At 35.9% G+C, this 18,306-nt stretch overlaps 1 protein-coding gene across 1 annotated transcript in view; it reads left to right on the forward strand.

Annotated features, from left to right (window-relative positions):
• Positions 1–18,306, forward strand: part of ZNF608 (zinc finger protein 608) — a 217,785-nt gene that overhangs the window by 107,116 nt on the left and 92,363 nt on the right. The window lies entirely within an intron of this gene.

Here is an 18,306-nt window from a genome sequence, read left to right on the forward strand (position 1 = left end):
GCAATTTGGAACTATGCACATGGGGCTATAAAAATACCCTTTGACCCAGCAATACCGCTTCTAGGGTTGCAAAGAGATCACACAAATGGGAAAAGGACCCAGATGTACAAAAATATTTACAGCGGCTCTTTTTGTAGTAGCAAAGAATTGGAAATCAAGGGGATGCCCATCAATTGGGGAGTGGCTGAACAAGTTGTGGTATATGAAGGTAATGGGGAAGATACGGACTTCATAATAACCTGAAAATACCTACACGATATAATGCTGAGTGAGCGAAGCAGAACTAGGAGAACATTATACACAACCACAAATATATGGATTTTGTGATGACTAATCTTGATTGACTTAGCTCTTCTCAGCAATACAAGGTTCAAAGACAACCCCAAAGGACTCATGAGGGAGAGAGAGATCTACATCCAGAGAAAGAATTGTGAAGATTGAATTCAGATTGATGCAAACTGTTTGTTCTTTTTTTTTTCCTCTCTTTTGTTTTTGTTTTTGTTTTTTGGTTTTGTTTCTACTTTCTTCTTTACAATTCTTCTTTACAATTTGACTGTTGTGTAAATAAGTTCAGTGTGAAGTTATATGTAGAAGATATATCGGAATCCATGCTGTCTTGGGGAAGGAAGGGAGAAAGGGGTGGGGGGAAGAAAATCTGGAACTCACAATCATGCCGAACTGAGTGCTGTAAACTAAAAATAAAAAATCTTCAAAAAATGAATTGTTAGTTTTGTTGCATATACTTGAGCAAAATAGTTTCTTTATTTTTTTCTGAATCGGTTGTGAATTCACCTTTTTCGTTTTTAATACTGCCGATTAGGTTTTCTTCTTTCTCTTTTTTAAATTATCTAATGTTTTATCTCCCTCCTCCAAAAAAACCACTTCATTTGCATCTTTTTGGATTTTAGTTTTATTAATCTCTTCTTCGCTATTCAGTATTTCCATTTTGCTGTGTATTTGGAGGTTTGGAAATTTTTGATTTTCCATTTTTTTTACTTGTGTGCCCACTTCATAGATCTAATCTTTCTCTCTTTTATTGATCAAAGTGTCTAGAGGCATAAATTTTTTCCATAAGGGCTGTTTGGTAGCATTTCTAAAATTTTTGTTTAGGCTGCCTCATTAACTTAAATGATATTATTTATTGTTTCTAGGGCCTATTATTTTTAATCTACTCATTGTGATTAAGTTATATCATCTTGAATTAATTTTTAATTGTTTCTTCTGTGATTCTTTAATATAATTTTTATTACATTGTGGTCTGTTAAACATACTTTAGTATAATTTTTCTGCATTTGTTTGTGAGGTTTTTACGTCGTAATATTTTGCCGTGTTTTGTAAAGGGCTAGGAAGTATGTGTAATCCTTTTTATTCACATTCTATAATCTCCATATGATTATCATTTCTAACTTCTAAAATTCCATTCAGGTACTTCATTCTTTTGTTTGTTCTGTTTTTTGGTTTGGTTTATCTAGGTCTGAGAGGGATACAATTGAGGCTACTCACAATTAAAGTTTTACTGTTTATTTTTCCATGAAATTCATTTAGCTTTTCCTTTTAAGTGTTTAGATACTATGCCATTTGGTGCACACATGTTTGGTATTGATAGTCATTGATTGTCTGTTACCTTTTTGCAAAATGTAGTTTCCCTGTTTATCTCTTTTTATCAAGTCTATTTTTTACTGTGGCTTTATCTGAGATAATGATTGCTACTTCTAATTTTTTTTACTTCAGTTCAAGCATACTAGATTGTGCTCCATCTTCTTTTTTAAATTTCCTGTATATCTTTCTGTTTCATGAGTGTTTATTATAATACATATTGTTGGATTTTGACTTCTCCATTCTGTTAACCTCTTCTGTTTTTTTTTTTTGGTGAGTTCATCCCATTGATATTTCCAGTTATGATTTCTTACTGTATTTCTCTCCATCGTATTCTGTTATGCTTTTCTTTCTCTCTTTTTTCCTGTCCTCTCTTTAAAAGATTGTTTTGCTTCTGACGAGTCTTTCTCTTAAACTGTCCTCCCTTTTATCCTTCTTTCCCTTTATTGTAACCCTTTTCTGTCCTATTTTCCTGTTGGATAGAATGTATTTTTGTACCCAAATTTTTGTATATATATGCGCATTTTCCTCCCTTTTGATTAGTTCAGATGAAAGTGGGGTCAAGTGTCACCTGTTCTCCTCCATCCTCCTTGTTCTGTATATTTCTACTTGCATACCCCAATTATGTGAGATAATTTTTTCTCCCTATTCATTCTCTTTCCCCCCTTTCCCAATGTATCCCTCTTCTTCACACTTTCCCTTCTTATTTAAGATCCTAAAAACATAATAGAATCACTCCCAGGCCTTCTTACAAATTTCTGAGGGGATACATTGTTCATCTACCCATATAAGAACATAAAAATTTGATTTTCTTTAGTCCCTTGTTTTCTTGCTCATTTTTGCCTTTTTGTGTCTCTTGACTCCTGTGTTTGTATGTCAGGTTTTCTGATCAATTTGCTTTTCTTTTCATCAGGAATGCTTGCATATCCTCTAGTTCATTAAAGGTCAATTTTCCCTCATGTAGGATTATACTAAGTTTGGCTGGTTTAGTTACTCTTGTTTTTACTGCTAAGTCTTTTGCTTTCTGAAATACCGTGTCTACAGCTCTCTTCTTCTTTAATATGATAGTTGCTAAATCATGTGTGAATTCTTTTGCTCCTTAGAACTTGCATTCTTTCTTTCTGGATGCTTACAATATTTTTTCTCTTACCGGGGACCTTGGGATTTTGATTGTAAGTTCTTGGTAGTTTTTATTTGAGAGTTTCTTTTAAGATATAATTGGTAAATTCTTTTAGTTTCCACTTTGGCTTTTGGTTCTAAGTTATCTAGGCACTTAAAAAGATGATTTCTTGAATTATAATATCTAGACTCTTATTTTAAATGGCTTTCAGGTCACTCACTAATTCTTAAATTATTTGTCCTTCATCTTTTTTTCAGATCAATTCATTTGCTATGAGATACATAATGTTTTCTTTTTTCAGTCTTTAATCTTTGTTTTAATACTTCTCAGTGTCTTATGGTGTCATTACCTTCTATTGGGTTAATTCTAATTTTGAAGGAATTATTTTATTTGGTATAGTTTTGTGCTGAGATAGTACTCTTTTCATATCCTTTTTCTGTAGCTTTCATTGGGTTTTTAAAATCATTTCTGGTAGAATTTATCTGAGCTGCATTTTTTTCAGTAAGACTTTGCTTGTAGATGTTTTTAAGTCATTATTTTCTTCTGTGCTTGTGTCTTGAGCTTACGTTTCTCCATAATAGGTCTTTATTGTGAGCTTCTTTTTTGTTTGTTTGTTTGTTCAATCTTTTATCCTACTTCTTGACTTTTTACTTTTTGTTTGGGTTGGTCTCTGAATACTTCTGGTGATGGTGGTCATGAGGATTTCTGGACTGAGCTTCTGTGGATCCCTCTCCTACTCTGAAAGCATGAACTAATGGCCTGCAAGCTTTCCCTACTCCCAAAATGCTTCAGTCTTTGGAGATATCTGTTCACAGTCTTCCTGGTCTGAGCTCTACAAGGCCCTCCCAGGTTTGGATTTGTTGACTTGTTCCCGGGAATTTCAACAGACTGCTGCTTGATCCAGCCCCTGTTATACCACTGGGAAGCTCTGCAGGGTCAAAGTAACTAAACTGCATGCTTCACTTTAGTCTGGGACTTCTTCCATGCTTATTCCATGTCAGGAATAGCAGACTGGATGAGAAATGGAATTTGGAGCAACTAGAGTTTATTGAGTTTACCAGCAAGGAAGTCTCACCTGAAGAGTCAGAAGCTCCCTGAATGAATAATACATGAGGTTTTTATAGGTTTCAGGGTAGAAAGATGGGGCAAAGATAATTTAACAAGATCCCTGTTGCTGGGGCTCAAGGCTGATCTGGCAAAATAACCCTTTTACCCAGGTTTGGGGTTAGGGGTTTCTACCAGAATGGAACATAATAGGAAGCAGGGTCTAAGCTGTTTCTCAGAATAGGTTGCATAAGGGGTTACCATGGCACATCCTATTTTGTGTTACTTGCATTGTAAGTACTAATGGAAGAGTACAGACATATATGTATGAAAAAAATGGAGTGATCTCAAAATGTTGTAGCTTTGGATCCATATCCACTATAACTTTTACATTGGGCTATCAGCTAGAAATAAATCTGTCCTCTGCTCCTGTGTTGAGAGACACACTGTTTTTGCTTCTGGAACAAATTCCATGTTTTATATGCAGCTTAAAGCTTGTTAGAGGCTGCTACACTGTGACCATGCCCTCTCTCCTCTGGATCTGTAACACAGGACTGGGCAGTGGGCAACAGAGCTGCCAGATGGGACTCGTTCTTGCACCTTGCACTACTGTGGGGATTCCCTGGCATCTCTTCTTGTCCTGGTGCTTCCTGCTCTGTTGTTTAGTCTCAGTTTTCTTTTAGTCCCTGTGTGCTGGGATGCTCAATGTGACTCGCCACTGGTCAGAGCCCGAGACTCTATCTTCAATATTTGAAGACTCCCTCTCTGTTTCTCTCAACTTCCCTGGACTGGAAAAACAATTCACTGTGGCTTTTTCTTGGATTGCTGAACCAGATTTCAATCTGATGCATTTTCTAGATCTTCATGGAGGAGGTTTGGTGGGTAAGCCAAGTTGTACTTCTTAATCTGCCATCTCTACCCCACCCTTAATTTGATAGCCCTTCAAACACAATAAGAGTATTTATTTACTTTTTAAAAGATGATCACTTAGACCGGCTAGTGTATTGGGCTGAATATAATAAGATGAAATTCGTTAGGGATGAATTTGTACTTAGGTACAAAAAAAAAAACCAAATTCACAAACACAAGATGGGGGAAGTAAGAATAGTTATCAGCAGTACTGAGAAATATCTGGGTGAGATTAATGGACTTCAGTCAACATGAGCCAGCAATGTGATCTGGTGGGCAAAAAAGCAAATGCAGTCTTGAGCTGAAGTAAGAGGAACCTAGCTTTCACAAATTGGAACATGATATTTTGCTTTCCCTTCATAACACCTTAACTGGAGTATTGTATGCACATGGCAGCGAATCACATGTTTTAATTTGGACATTGATAACCTGGAGAATATCCAGAGAAGAGCAACAAGCTTGGCAAGGGCCCTTGAGTCTGTGATATTTAAGAATCAGTTGAAGGAACCGGGCATATTAAGCGTGGAAAAGAGAAAACTCCAGTGTGACATGGTAGGTGTCCTCAAGTGTTTAAGGAGATGTTACATGATGGTGGTATCAGATGTGTTCTGTTTGAGCTTATGAGGCAGAATCAGGAACAAAAGGTGAAAGGTGCAAAGAAACAAATTTAGGCTCAATTTCAGGGAATGTTTCTTAATAATTAGAACTGTTCAAAAGTAGAATTGGTTGTATGAGTAGGTGGATTCCGTCCCTTGGGAAATATGTTGCAATGGGGATTTCTGTTGACTGTTGAGGTCACTTCCAAGTCTCAAATTCTATAAATCTGTGATTCTCAGGTGCCAATATAACATTTTTTTAAGTCAGTGCCTCACATGTAGTGTGCACTTGGTATTAGGGGAGTTGTTTCATATTTAGCATAGATTATTTCTAATTCCCTGATTTCATTCTTCCTTTACATCTTCCCTTATTTGGAATAGACTCGTAGCGCATCTTTTTTTTTCCTACTGAAATTGCTCCCCTTCCTTCAGTACTTTCCCTGCATGGTAGTACATAATGTACATCATTTCCCTTAAGTTAGTTGAAAACTGTGGACTTGATTATACAGTTTTGCTTACTCTAACTCAGTTTTTGTTTACCCTAATCCAGTCCCCATTTGTTTTTTTTTTAGCCTTAGAAGGCAATGAGAAAGAGTCTGAGAATCTCTGACTAGCTTGGGTATGACTATACAGATGATGTGACACCCTCACCTCTCAAAATATATAAGATGCTGGGAACTAAAAATACATTGCTCCCCAGACCTAATCCTCCTTGTTGTACAGACCTGCCAATCCTTCCTTTCCTAATCATACTTCTAGAGGTTGTAGGAAGTGAAGCAAACTATGTCTAACTTGTATAATATGTCCAATTTGAACATGTATCCTTGAGTCATGTGCAGCATGAACTTCTTTTCTGACTTGTGTCCTGCACCCTGAAACGTGTATCTTTAAATTGGTTTTATATTCTTTATGCAATTAAGTAACTGACTTGCGTCTTCGAGGTTTTGTTTCCCCCATATTCTCAAACTGTGAGACAAGATCACTTTAAGCCAGAGTAAGCTGGTGAGATGTATGGAAAATAATCACCGATTGGTTGAAATAAGTTGCCAGGGGATGGAGACAAAACCTCTGTGTCACTCAGCCAACTAGAGATGGGCACAGGTGATGAGCCAGGCCTCACTCAGGCCAAAGTGGTAGCTCAGAGACTGGAGTATTATATGCTCCTTGAACATGGGATATTTAACACAAAAAGGTTAACTTAGCCATAGTAGGAGAAGGATATTCAGGGTAAGGAAAGGATATTCAGCAAAGATCAAACATTGATTTAGCTGGACATAGTTTTGTTTCCTTTATGGTGCTCATAATGATCATCTGATTAGAAGGCTGAAGTCATACTTCTTGTATCCTGGCTTTTGTATATCTAGGCCATCAGGATGCTAACCTATGTCAATGGACTTTAGTCCCCTGACCCAATTAAGTGTTTCGACATATTTCAAGTGTTGACCGTTTCACATATCTTAAGGAAAAATTAGCCCAGCCAGGGTGGGGTTGGACCTTCAGATATTGATTGCCCCCACCATAGCCCCAGAGTTTGGGGTCACCACAGTCCTTTATATTCCACATGAGAATAATGCCCAGTTGGATCAAGAGTACATCCTACCAAAATCTGAGGGGATTCAGGGTTAAATCTCAAAGGAGTTTACTCAGGAAGTTAAAAAATGGAAAACAGCTTTACACAACCATTCCTTGGTTTTTATTGACCATCACAGGGAAAACTTACATGAGAGGGAGCTGACAGTGAAAATAAACACTGAAAGCAAATTGGCATCCTGGAAATAAAAAATGTAACCAGTCACCTGGAGCTTCTCAGGAGGGAGAAATTAAGGTTGGAGGGCTTCTTCATTGTCTAGTTGAGGAGCAAGGGAGTTTTGGAGCTTCAAATTCTTCACCTTCAGCTGCTGGAGGGGAAAGAGAACACATTTTGAGACCAGATATTGGAGCTACCTAGCTGGGCTTGATTTAAGTAGATACTCAGGATAAGCTCAGAGTGGAAATCAGATTGTCTGGAGCAGAATACTCTCAAAGAGATTCATATAGCTTTGGGAGGAGATGAATAAGAGGCAGGAAAAACAGCAACATTAGAATGATAAGTTACTGACTTTGATTCTGTGTTCAGCAGAGCTCCTGTAATCAGCCCAAGTAACAAGGTTTCATTACATTAATCCACAACTTCTGTTGGAGAGAGAATTAGACTACTGTTTCTTGGTTTGAGGGGAAACACTCCACTGTTTAATGGATTTATTTATTGGGTTATTTGGGTGTACCAGTGAGGCAATAAACATAACATCAATGATAATCGTGAATATACCTATGTAGGTCTGTATCACAAGGTATGAGAGACTCTCCATAAAGAACGTAAAAGAAGTATAACATTTATTCAGACACCAGAAAATCATATCCCGTAACCAAATGTTCGGCTCCCACAGCCAGTCAGCCTACTTAATCATAACAACAAGGAACTTAAAACACCATATCACAGTCTGTAGCCTCGCCATCCCAAAACCCCTTTGACCCCCTGCTGGGGTCTTCCCAAAACAAACTCACAGTACAGCTAAGTCACAGCCTGTTCAGTCTAACAATCATGAGGGTGGCCATTAGCAGCCATAAATACTCTCCTTCTCTCTCTCTCTCAGCATTTCCTGTGACATAACTTCCTTTTCCTGTCTGGAAGCTCCTCCCACCACATGTAACTTAGGCTTCCTGTGACATAAGCAGGTCACATGACCTATCAATGGGTGGGAAAGATCTTCAAATCTAAATTGCTACCACAGTGGGGAATAGTAACCTATTGGTCTTCACAGGAGAATTTTCCTCATTTGCTCTTCCCCAAATGGTACTCAGCTAGGGAAGGTGCTTTATACCAGAAGCAATGGGCCATTCTGGGTCTATATCCCAAGTACTTCCTTCTGAAGCTATACTGGATTGATTTTTGGGGCCCCTGCAGAATGGAGAAAGGTCCTTGATTTGAGGTTTGTGGAACAGTGTGATAAGCTCAGTTTTGAGAGGAGTGGGGCCTTAATACAAGAGGAGAGTGTAGCAAGTATACTAGCCACACAGTTGCAAAAGGAAATGGTTCAGGTCAGAAGAATAGGGGACCTGCCAAGTGATTAAGGCATTAGGGGAGGAAGGTCGCATCTCCTGGGAGACTTACTTATTTGGAATGGTTTGACAAAAGATACTGTCATTTCTCTGAAAACTTCTCTCATACCCCATTACTCTCAGCTGAAACTAGTCTTTGCCTTCTTGAATCTCTTATGCTATTCTGCTTCATTCTAAGCATTAAAATACTCTAATTTGGATCATTTTTCTACTAGATAGTAAATTCCTTGAGAAACTCAGACTGTCATTTCCAATCTTTGGATAAACACAGTACATTAAAAACATAGTAGGTATATGCTAAGTCGAATCCCTAGGGGACAAAAACAAAATGGAAACAGCTAAGGTGAAGGAACAGGAAGAAATACAGACAAGATATACTCCCACAACTCCTCTACAGAGATCTAGAAAATTTATCAGATTAAATCCTGGTTGTTAAAAACCAAGGGAAAAACCCACGGTGAATCATTTTTGAGCCCAAGTTGTCATAGGGAGACAAATAGTTCTGTGGACAGTAGGGATGGCTCTAACCAGGAGTAGAGGATTCCAGTGTAGGAAATGAAATAACATGAAGGCAGTGTACCAGAGAGAGAAGAGGTCCCAGACCTATATAGAAAAGCCTGACTTTATGCAGGCTGAAGGAACAGGTGCTAATTGGTAGTTTTGTCTCTTGACTACTTGGGTCCAGGTCATTATACCAGGGTGAACTGAGGAGGAAACCTGTACTTGAGGTGGAATTCCAGGATAAGAAATTTTAACAGACCCCTAGATTGTGTATAGAGTAAGAATAAAGTCCAGAAGTAAGCAATAGCTTTGTAGTTCTGACCCTGTGAGTAGAGCAAGGTCTCAGTTCTAGCACCCACTCAATATGAAAGTGTGCAACAGATTTACTAGATGACTGATGGTAGTTGAGTCCAGGAGAAGTCTACTAGAATTCCAGTCAGGGATGGGCCCACAGGTGGTTTGCTCAGACCCAAACCCAGGTCAGGAAACTGCAGAGCACAGACTAACAGGGCAATCACTGCCCTGCATCAGACCGCATTGTAAGCAATGAAAGCTTTTAGGTCTTCAACTTGAGCTGTCCCTGAGATCTTGGAGTAACAATCAAAATATCCTGTGAAAGTAGCAGAACCCAAGAGGGCACAAATTCAGCCCAGATATTTGCTCCAGAAGTTCCCAGAGTCCAGCCCTAACATAAAGTCCAAAGTCAAGAAGTAAGCTGGATAAATAAGCAATGAAAAAAGAATCCCACCATAAAAAGCTAATGTGATGACAGGGACGCTAAAGACAGAATCCCAGAAGAAAAGACCAACTGAAAACCATCTACAAGCAAAGCCTCAAAGAAAAACACAGTTGAGACACAAGTTCAACTAGAATTCTTGGAAGAGATGAAGCAAGAGTTTTAATAAATGTTAAAGATAAAAATATTTTTACAAATAAAAGGCTAGCACTAGAGAAAAATTGTAAAAGAAATGAGAGCTGTGGAAGAAAGATTTGAAAGAGAATTAACAGCTTGGCACAAGAGATAACAAAGGCTTAACCATGAAAATGACAGTGGACCAAATAGAACTTAATGACTCCATGAGGCAATAAGAAATATTAAAACAAATCAAATGACTGAAAAAATGGAAGAAACTATAATGTATCTCACATTAAAACAATTGACCTGGAAACGCAATGCAAGAAATATGATTTAAAAATCACTGGATGATCTGAAAGCCATTGGAGTAATAGAAGAAGCCTAATAAGACAGAGAGCCTGGCAATAGTTTGGTTATGTTTTGATTATCTTAAAAGAAGAATGGAAAGGGATGGGGAAAGGGACAGACTGGATGGGGGGAGGGGAGAAGGGAGACAACGTATGGGGGAAATTATCTTACATCATTGGGGTTTTTAAGCATAAGACTACAAACAAGGAGGAAGAGGTGGGACAAGCAAGTGACACTTGATCCCCACTCTAATTTGAGCTAGTCAAAGATATACAGTCACTCAACAGGGAAACAGGAGGGAATGGGGAGAAAGGAGGAGGGTGATCAGAGGAAAGATAGATTAAGATATATTAATCCCAAGTCCAAAAATCTCTGAGGAGGATGGATTTTGAAGAGAGGCTTAAAAGAAAAGAAAGAGAAAGAACCTGTTATTAGGCATTGGGTGGGGGAAAGAGAGGAGAGACAATGAAACAGAAGCAAATTACATCAAATCTGTAGAACTGGGGCTCATCACATTCCTCTTTTACCACTCTTTTCTTTATAAAGAGGGTACTGGGAAACAGAAGGAAATGTATAAGGGAAGGGGATAGAGGGAAATAGACAATTAATGATAATTATTATGAAGGGATTAATTCATTCATAAAATGGAAACAAATAGAAGAAGAGATTACAAAATAGAATTCAATAATATTTTGTTGACAAGAAACACAGTTTAAATAGAAAAATACTTTTTGGGTTGTTTCAGTTGTGTCCAGTTCTTCATGATGCCATTTTGAGGTTTTCTTGGCAAAGAAACTGGAATGGTTTGCCATTTCCTAATTTAGATTATTTTTATAGTTGAGGAACTGAGGCAAACCAAGTGACTTGCTCAAGGTCACACAACTAGTGTCTGAGGCTGGATTTAAACTCATAAAGATGAGTCTTCCTGATTGCAAGCCCAGTGCTCTATCTACTGTGCCACCTAATTGCATAAAGTTAAAATAAGAATGCAAAGTAAAATCTGTTATGCTTCAGCTAAAATATAAAAGAAAGGCAGGGGTTAGTAATCATTGTCTTAGGCAAGCCCACAGCAAAAATAGATTTAATTAAAAGGGAAACTATATTTTTCTGATAGATATCATAGACAATGACAATATAAATATTCTACTTATAACATGCGCCAACATACTTCAAACAAAAGCTAAAGGAATTAAAGAAAAGTAAAAAAGGAAGTTAAAAGAATTACAGGAGAAATAATGCAACAGTCATAGTGACTTCAATTTACTCTTCGCAGACCTAGATAAATAAAATGAAAACACAAACTAAAAAGAAGTGGAGGTCCTAAATGAAATATTAAAAAGTTAGATATGTTGATTATTATACAATAATCTGGAGATTATATTTTTCAGCTTTTCATGAAACCTTCACAAACTTTAGCACATTAAAAAATTCAAAGAAATACATGAAAGCACAAATACTAAAAACATCTTTTATGGACCTCAGTGCAAAAAAAAAATTAAGGACTACTGAATAAATAGTTCACAATTATACTAAATAACTTAATCCTCAGGAATCAGTTTATCCAGGGATAAATTGTACAAATAATAATTTCATTAAAGACAATAACAGCAATGAGACAATATACCAAAATTTTTGGAATGTAGCCAACATATTTCTTAGGGGAATATTTATAAATTTTAAAACTTTTCATCAATAAAAGAAAAAGCAGATAAATGAGTTGGGCATGCACCTTAAAAAAACCCTAGATAACTCAAAACTTAGAAATTGAGGAACTTGAGGAAAAAAGAAGAAATTAACAAAAAAATTATATTGAATTAATAAAACTAAATGCTGTTTTTTTAAAAAAAAATAGTAAAATGGACAAGCCATTAGCTAATTTTAAAAGGGAGAAAAAATCAAGTTAGCAGTACCAAAAAAAGCAAAAGGTATTTTCAAAACCACTGAAAAAATAAAATAAATTATGAGAAACTTTCACCCAATTATATGCCAGTAAAACTAACAAATGAAATGTGTGAATATTTACTATGTGTATATATATATATATATACATATACATATGTATGTGTATATATATATATACACATACATATGTATATGTATATATAAAATGCCTAGCATAATAGGAAATGGAGGACAACTTGTTCTCAGAAAGAAACATTTAACAAGTCATAAATGACCTATCAAGGAAATGGGGGACTCAGGAGCATATGGATTATAAGAAAATTCCATAAAACATTATTAATAGTTAATGCCATTACTACCAAATCTGTTTAAAAAACAGGAAAAGAGGAGGTTCTACCAAATTTATTGTATGATAGAAACATGGTCTTATTATCTATACTAGGGAGAATAAAAATAAGGAAAGAAAGCTGTTTAGTAAGGAGACTACAAGAACATATATCCAGGGATGCAAGACTGGTTCATTATTAAGAAAACTATAAATGTAAATGAATATACCAATAACAAGAACAACATAAGTCAGTAAATTCAGAAAAAAAGCTTTTCACAAGAAAAAAAGCATTCCTTTTTTTAAAAAATAGAAAACAGGAATAAATGGATTTTTTTCCTTTATATGACAAATAGTATATATCTGAAACCAAGAGCCAGAATTTTCTGTAATGGTGATAAAGTTGAAACTTTCTCTTTTTTTCTCTTTAATTTGTGGAAAGGCAATAGAGGGTTTTCTAAAGAAAAGGATCAAAGCCAAAGATATACATAATAACTATTACTAAATGCTAGCTGTAAGGACAAGACAACAAAAAGAAATTGAGGGAATAAATATGAGTGAAGAGGAAATAAAATGATTACTTTTTAGAAACAAGATGTTGGTTTGATTCAAGAACCTTAGTCAACTAAATACTAATTGAAACAATAGCTTAAGCAAAGTTGCAGGATATAAATATACTCATATAAATTATAAGCCTTTATTTATATTACCAGCAAAATCAAGCAGGAAGTGATAGAGAAGTTCCACTTAATAACTACAGAAAATATAAATACTTGGCACTCTGCTTGCTAATGCACACAAAGGAATGACATGAATAGAACTTTAAGACAGGCTCAGTTAATTGGGGAATTCTAATTTTTCATGGATAGGCCAAATTAATTGAGTAAATGAATACAATGAATTATTAATTTATAATTAATAAAAATAACTGTCTAAATTAATTTGTTCTTAAAGTTCCATACCAGTCAGCTTCCCAAAGAATTTTACAACCTAGTTTATCTGGAGGAACAAAAACATGTAGGAAATAATGGGAAAAAAACGGAAATGAAGGAAACCTAGCAGTATGATGTCTCAAACTATAAAGTAGTAATTAAAACAATTTTGCACAGGTTAAGAAGTAGGTTGTTCAGTGGAACAGGTATACAATAAACAGAAGCAAATGAACATTGTGGCTTAGTGTTTGATAAACCAAAAGAGTCCCACAGCAGTTGGAGTAAGAATTCACTATTTGACAAGACTTGGAAAAACTAGAAAGCTATCTGACAGAAAGTAGGTATAGGCAGCATGTCAAAGAGTTTACCGAGATAAGCTTCAGATGAATATGTGACATAAGCATAAAGGGTAACATAAAGGTGACAAATAATTTAGAGGAACACAGAGAAAATTACCTTTCAGGTCTATGGACAGGTGAAGTGCTCATGATTAAGCAAAAGGTAGAGAATCTCACAGGAGATAAAATGGATGATTTTGAGTACATAAATTTAAAATGTTTTTGCAAAAGGCAAAAACCAGGTCACCTAATATTAAAAGAGAAGCAGGTAAAAAGGAAAAAAAATATTTGCGAGTTTCTCTAACAAAAGTCTCATTATACACATACACACATATGTATTTATACATATATATGACTATATATGTACATATATGGAACTGATTAAGATTTATAAGCAATTGAGAAATGATCAATCAATAAGCAGTTTTCCGAGGAAGAAATCCTAGTTGTCAAAAGCCATATAAAAATTCCTCCTAGTCACTGATAATTAGAGAAATGAAAATTAAAGCCAATATGAGGTTCTGCCTTACACTTATCAGATTAGTAAAGTTGACCAAAAATGACAATGACAAATACAGGAGAGGTTGTGGCAATGCAGGTACATGAATGAATGCACTGTCGGGAGAGCTGTGAACCTGTCCAGCCATTCTGGAAAACCATTTGGAACTGAGCCCCCCAATGTATTAAATAACTATGCATACCTTTTCACCCAGTACCCCTCTTAGTTAGCTCTAACAAAGAGTAAACGGATTCATTCACAAAATATTTACAGTGACTTTTGGGGGGAGGGTGTGGCAAAGAATTGAAATGAGGGAGCACTCATCATTTGGGAAATGACTGAACAAGTTATGGTATGTGGATGTAATGGAATATTATTGTACTTTAAGAAATGATGTAGGGAAAGATTTCAGAGAAGTACTGGGAAATCTTGCATGCATTGATGCAGAATGTGGAGAGCAGTACCAGGAGAATAATTTATACAATAGAAACATTACAGTAAAGACAAACAACTTTGAAAGACTTTGAAACTCTGATTGATGCAATCACCAACCATGATGCTAAAACACTAGTGAAGAAATGTGCTACCAACGCTTAACAGAGGAGTAAACATTAAGGCATAATGTTTCTGGACATATACAGTGGGGGAATTTGTGTAACAAGGATTTTGTTTTTCTTTTCTTTTCCTTTTTTTCCTCAGTAGGGAGGAAGGGATGATCAAAGGGGAGAAGGTACATTTTTCTTCATTGAAAAATAAATTCGATTTTAAACCCCCTTCCTGCCCCCAAAAAAGGGAAAAGAAAAATAAGTGTCATTTCTTATTCATCTTAGATAGATATCCCAAAGCCAGTATTTCACATAGCCATCAAATACTGGTCACATGCAGTAGACATAGAACTATTCATGGGATAGTAACTACATCTCTTCTGGTTTTGCAGTGAGAATGAAAATGGGGAGGGAAGAGAGGAAATACCATATAAATTATTACACCTATTGGCAGTCATTGAGTGCTTCCTCCACTGATGCAGATGAAGCAAAAAGCAACAATGTTAAAAGAACACATGAATTTTGTACAAGACAGAGCAATTGACCTTGAAGAGAAGAGGGAAAGAGATAATTTAAGGATCTCCCAGAAGAAGATGATACTTCTAAGAACCTGAATTCTCTTTGGCAGGAAATGATACAATTGCATGTCCAGAACTTTTAAATATAGAAAACAAAGTATTGTTCAGTCACTCTCTTCTGTCATTGCTAGAGAAAAGCCCACGCTTAAAAATCCTAGGCGGGTACTGGTTAAATTTCAAAATTTCAGTAACAAACAACAAATTTTGCAAGTGTCTAGGAGAAAGACCTTCAGCTATTAAGGGATGCCAAGTCAAATAACCTATGATTAGTCTTGGAAATAAAGACAAAAGAATGGAATAGTAAATTCCAAAAAGAGAGGAGTTAAAGCTGCTACCAAAAATAATATGTCCTACAAAGTTAACACAATCATCAAGGAAACAAAATTGGACCTTATCAGAAAAGAAGCATTTGAATCATTCTTGGGAAACCACGACAGATGCAGCAACAGCAGTAACAACAAGAGAGGTGAGCTAAATGTTTGACTTGCATACACTTCAAATGAATATGAATGACTGAAAAAGCATTTTAAGTGCTTACATATGTGTCAAGCAATAAGCACCAGTGATACATATATTTTTAAAATGAGAGTCCCTACTTTCAAAAAGGTCATATTTTGTAATAGAAGGAGACAGCACATATAGAAAAGTTCATCTGTGGGACATATGACAAGGCCTGGGGATGTAAAAGATGCAGTGCAGGTTGGACGATAGACACTGGTAAGCTGGTGGGTATAGAAGCAGCACAGATGGTAATTCCCTGCGTTTTGGAGCACTCAGTGTTCTTGCAAATAGCAAAGTTGAAAGCTGATTACTTTCAGCCTGGGGTTTCTCATCACAGTTTGTTACTGTTAGTGAGGAAGGTGAAGCAATTCGTTGTGGGCTTTGCCCCATTCTCTTTGTAAATAGGTTGGTGGTGAAGAACCATTCTCTACAGTTTTGGAAGAGGATAAGACATGGAGGGGGCAGAATTTACATACACACATACATACATACATACATAGACACGTATGAGTAGCATAAGGAAATTATTTGTAGGAGGAAGTGCTGACTTTAAGGAGAAGGGGCATAAAAATCAATACTAAAGAAATAAATGGAGGAACAGAATTATAACTATCATAAACTTAGATGTATATAGTTTAAATAACTCAAGTCAACTAGAGTGGAATAGTGGATTAAAATGAAATGCAACAGGTTGTTGAGTATGAAAACATGCAAAAATAATAAAGATACATGAAGAATGAAAAAAAGCACCACGAGATAGTCTTTGCATGATGTTTGTACTTATAACGGAGTGTGGTACTGTGGGGATTATTTGGAAGTCACAGTTACAAAAATAGCACCAATAAACACAAAAGTTTTTGTTAAACAACAGAAAACATACAAAAATACTTGAAAAGTTGGTTTATTATTCTAGTTTTATTTGTTTTACTTATTCTAGAAAAATATTATTACAACATTGTAACCTCTTAAGTTAGGCAAACAGTGTGTAGTAAGTACTATTGTGGATGTTCTTTCTAATTTTTCCCTCTTGTCAGGTCAGTTTATGAAGTATATATATTACTATGAACTTTGATCTACATTAAGCTACATTTACATGAAAACTTAAATCACTAAATTTAATATTTGAACTTCTAAATGTGTTGTAGGGCATTGTGATAAAGATAAAGAATTAAGAACAACAAAAGAATGCCAAACTAAGGAACGTTTATGGTGGATTTGAAAGTACAAAATTAAGTTCCTTTAATGGGCAGTTGGATGACAGACTGCTTTCTTAAATTATGAATCTCCTTGGCTAAATTAATATCAGTTTATCATTTTAGTGAAATGCAAATTGTAGAGATAGTTCCTATACTCATATGAAAAAGATGAAACAGCTGACTCAGCTGCTTAAATCAGAGCTCATTTTATTACATACACGCATAATTTTTACACAGATTTATACATTATATCTATAAAAGTGCTGAATTCTTAGAAAGTATTTTAGGAAAATATGAATGCATAAGCAAGGCTGAGTTCTGCCCATATTTCCCTAATAGGTGTCCATATTTACATATGGGATATGAGATACTCAATTGAAAGAATGTGCAGCAATTTCCCTTTGTATAGAATTGATTGTCTGGCAATGTAACATCTTTACTGTTGCCCTTTAAAAAAATTGATAGCTATTTGTCAAGATTAAATAATGTGACAATTAGCATCATTCTCATTCCCAGAGATTGAAGATGGATCTTAGCTAGTGTACTGATGAATAGTTAGTATTTCTACATCCAGCCATTATATATGGGCACTTACAGTAAAAATTCCAGAGAGTCAGTGTGGCAAATGGACATTAGAAGTGGCTTCTTGGATCAGGAAGATCTGATGTGAAGGTTGGTCTCAGATCAACACTGCATGTGTGATTCTGGGCAAGTCACTTAAGTTCCCAATATTCCAAACAGCTCTCTAAGATTATAAATTACAGTAGAGGTAATGAACTGAATCGGTAGAGGCAGTTTCCTTACCAAGAATTATTTATACCAATAAAATCACAGGTCTGGTTTAAATAAAAAAAAGATATTCCCAGTCTTATGGTGGTTACTCTGCTTCCCACCTGAAATCTGATGTAGTATGTGATCTGTGTGTATGTGTTTGTGTGTGTGTGTGCGTGTGTGCACACGCATGTGCACACTCACTGGCATTCATGCCTGTGTGGTGATTGTAAAGTTTTCCAACTGGCTAGGTGAGAAGAGGATATTATGGCAGACAGCCAGTACTTCCCATTTATTAAGTGTCTCCTGTGTGCTAAGTGATTTTCCCAACTCCTCACTGACAGTTCTATCTAGACACTAGGAAGATAGGAAAGACCTCAGCTCAAAATATCTGTAAGCTGTAGGGAAGATGAACAGGAATATTTCATTTACTACATGGCTTTAGTTTATTGGGATTTGCTGTTTGATCAAATGAGCAAAATAAAACTTGTCAGAAATCACTACAAAATAATTTTTAATACTCTTGGTCATGCCTACACAGTCTACTAATAATTAGCATCTACCTAGGAGGTGATGTTTAAAAATATTCGTATCCAGTTTAAGAACTTAATATGATTGTTAATGTACATATTTCTGCAACTGAGGTGATT

This window comes from Trichosurus vulpecula, chromosome 1 (assembly GCF_011100635.1).
Source record: "Trichosurus vulpecula isolate mTriVul1 chromosome 1, mTriVul1.pri, whole genome shotgun sequence".
NCBI classification, from domain to species: Eukaryota; Metazoa; Chordata; class Mammalia; order Diprotodontia; family Phalangeridae; genus Trichosurus; species Trichosurus vulpecula.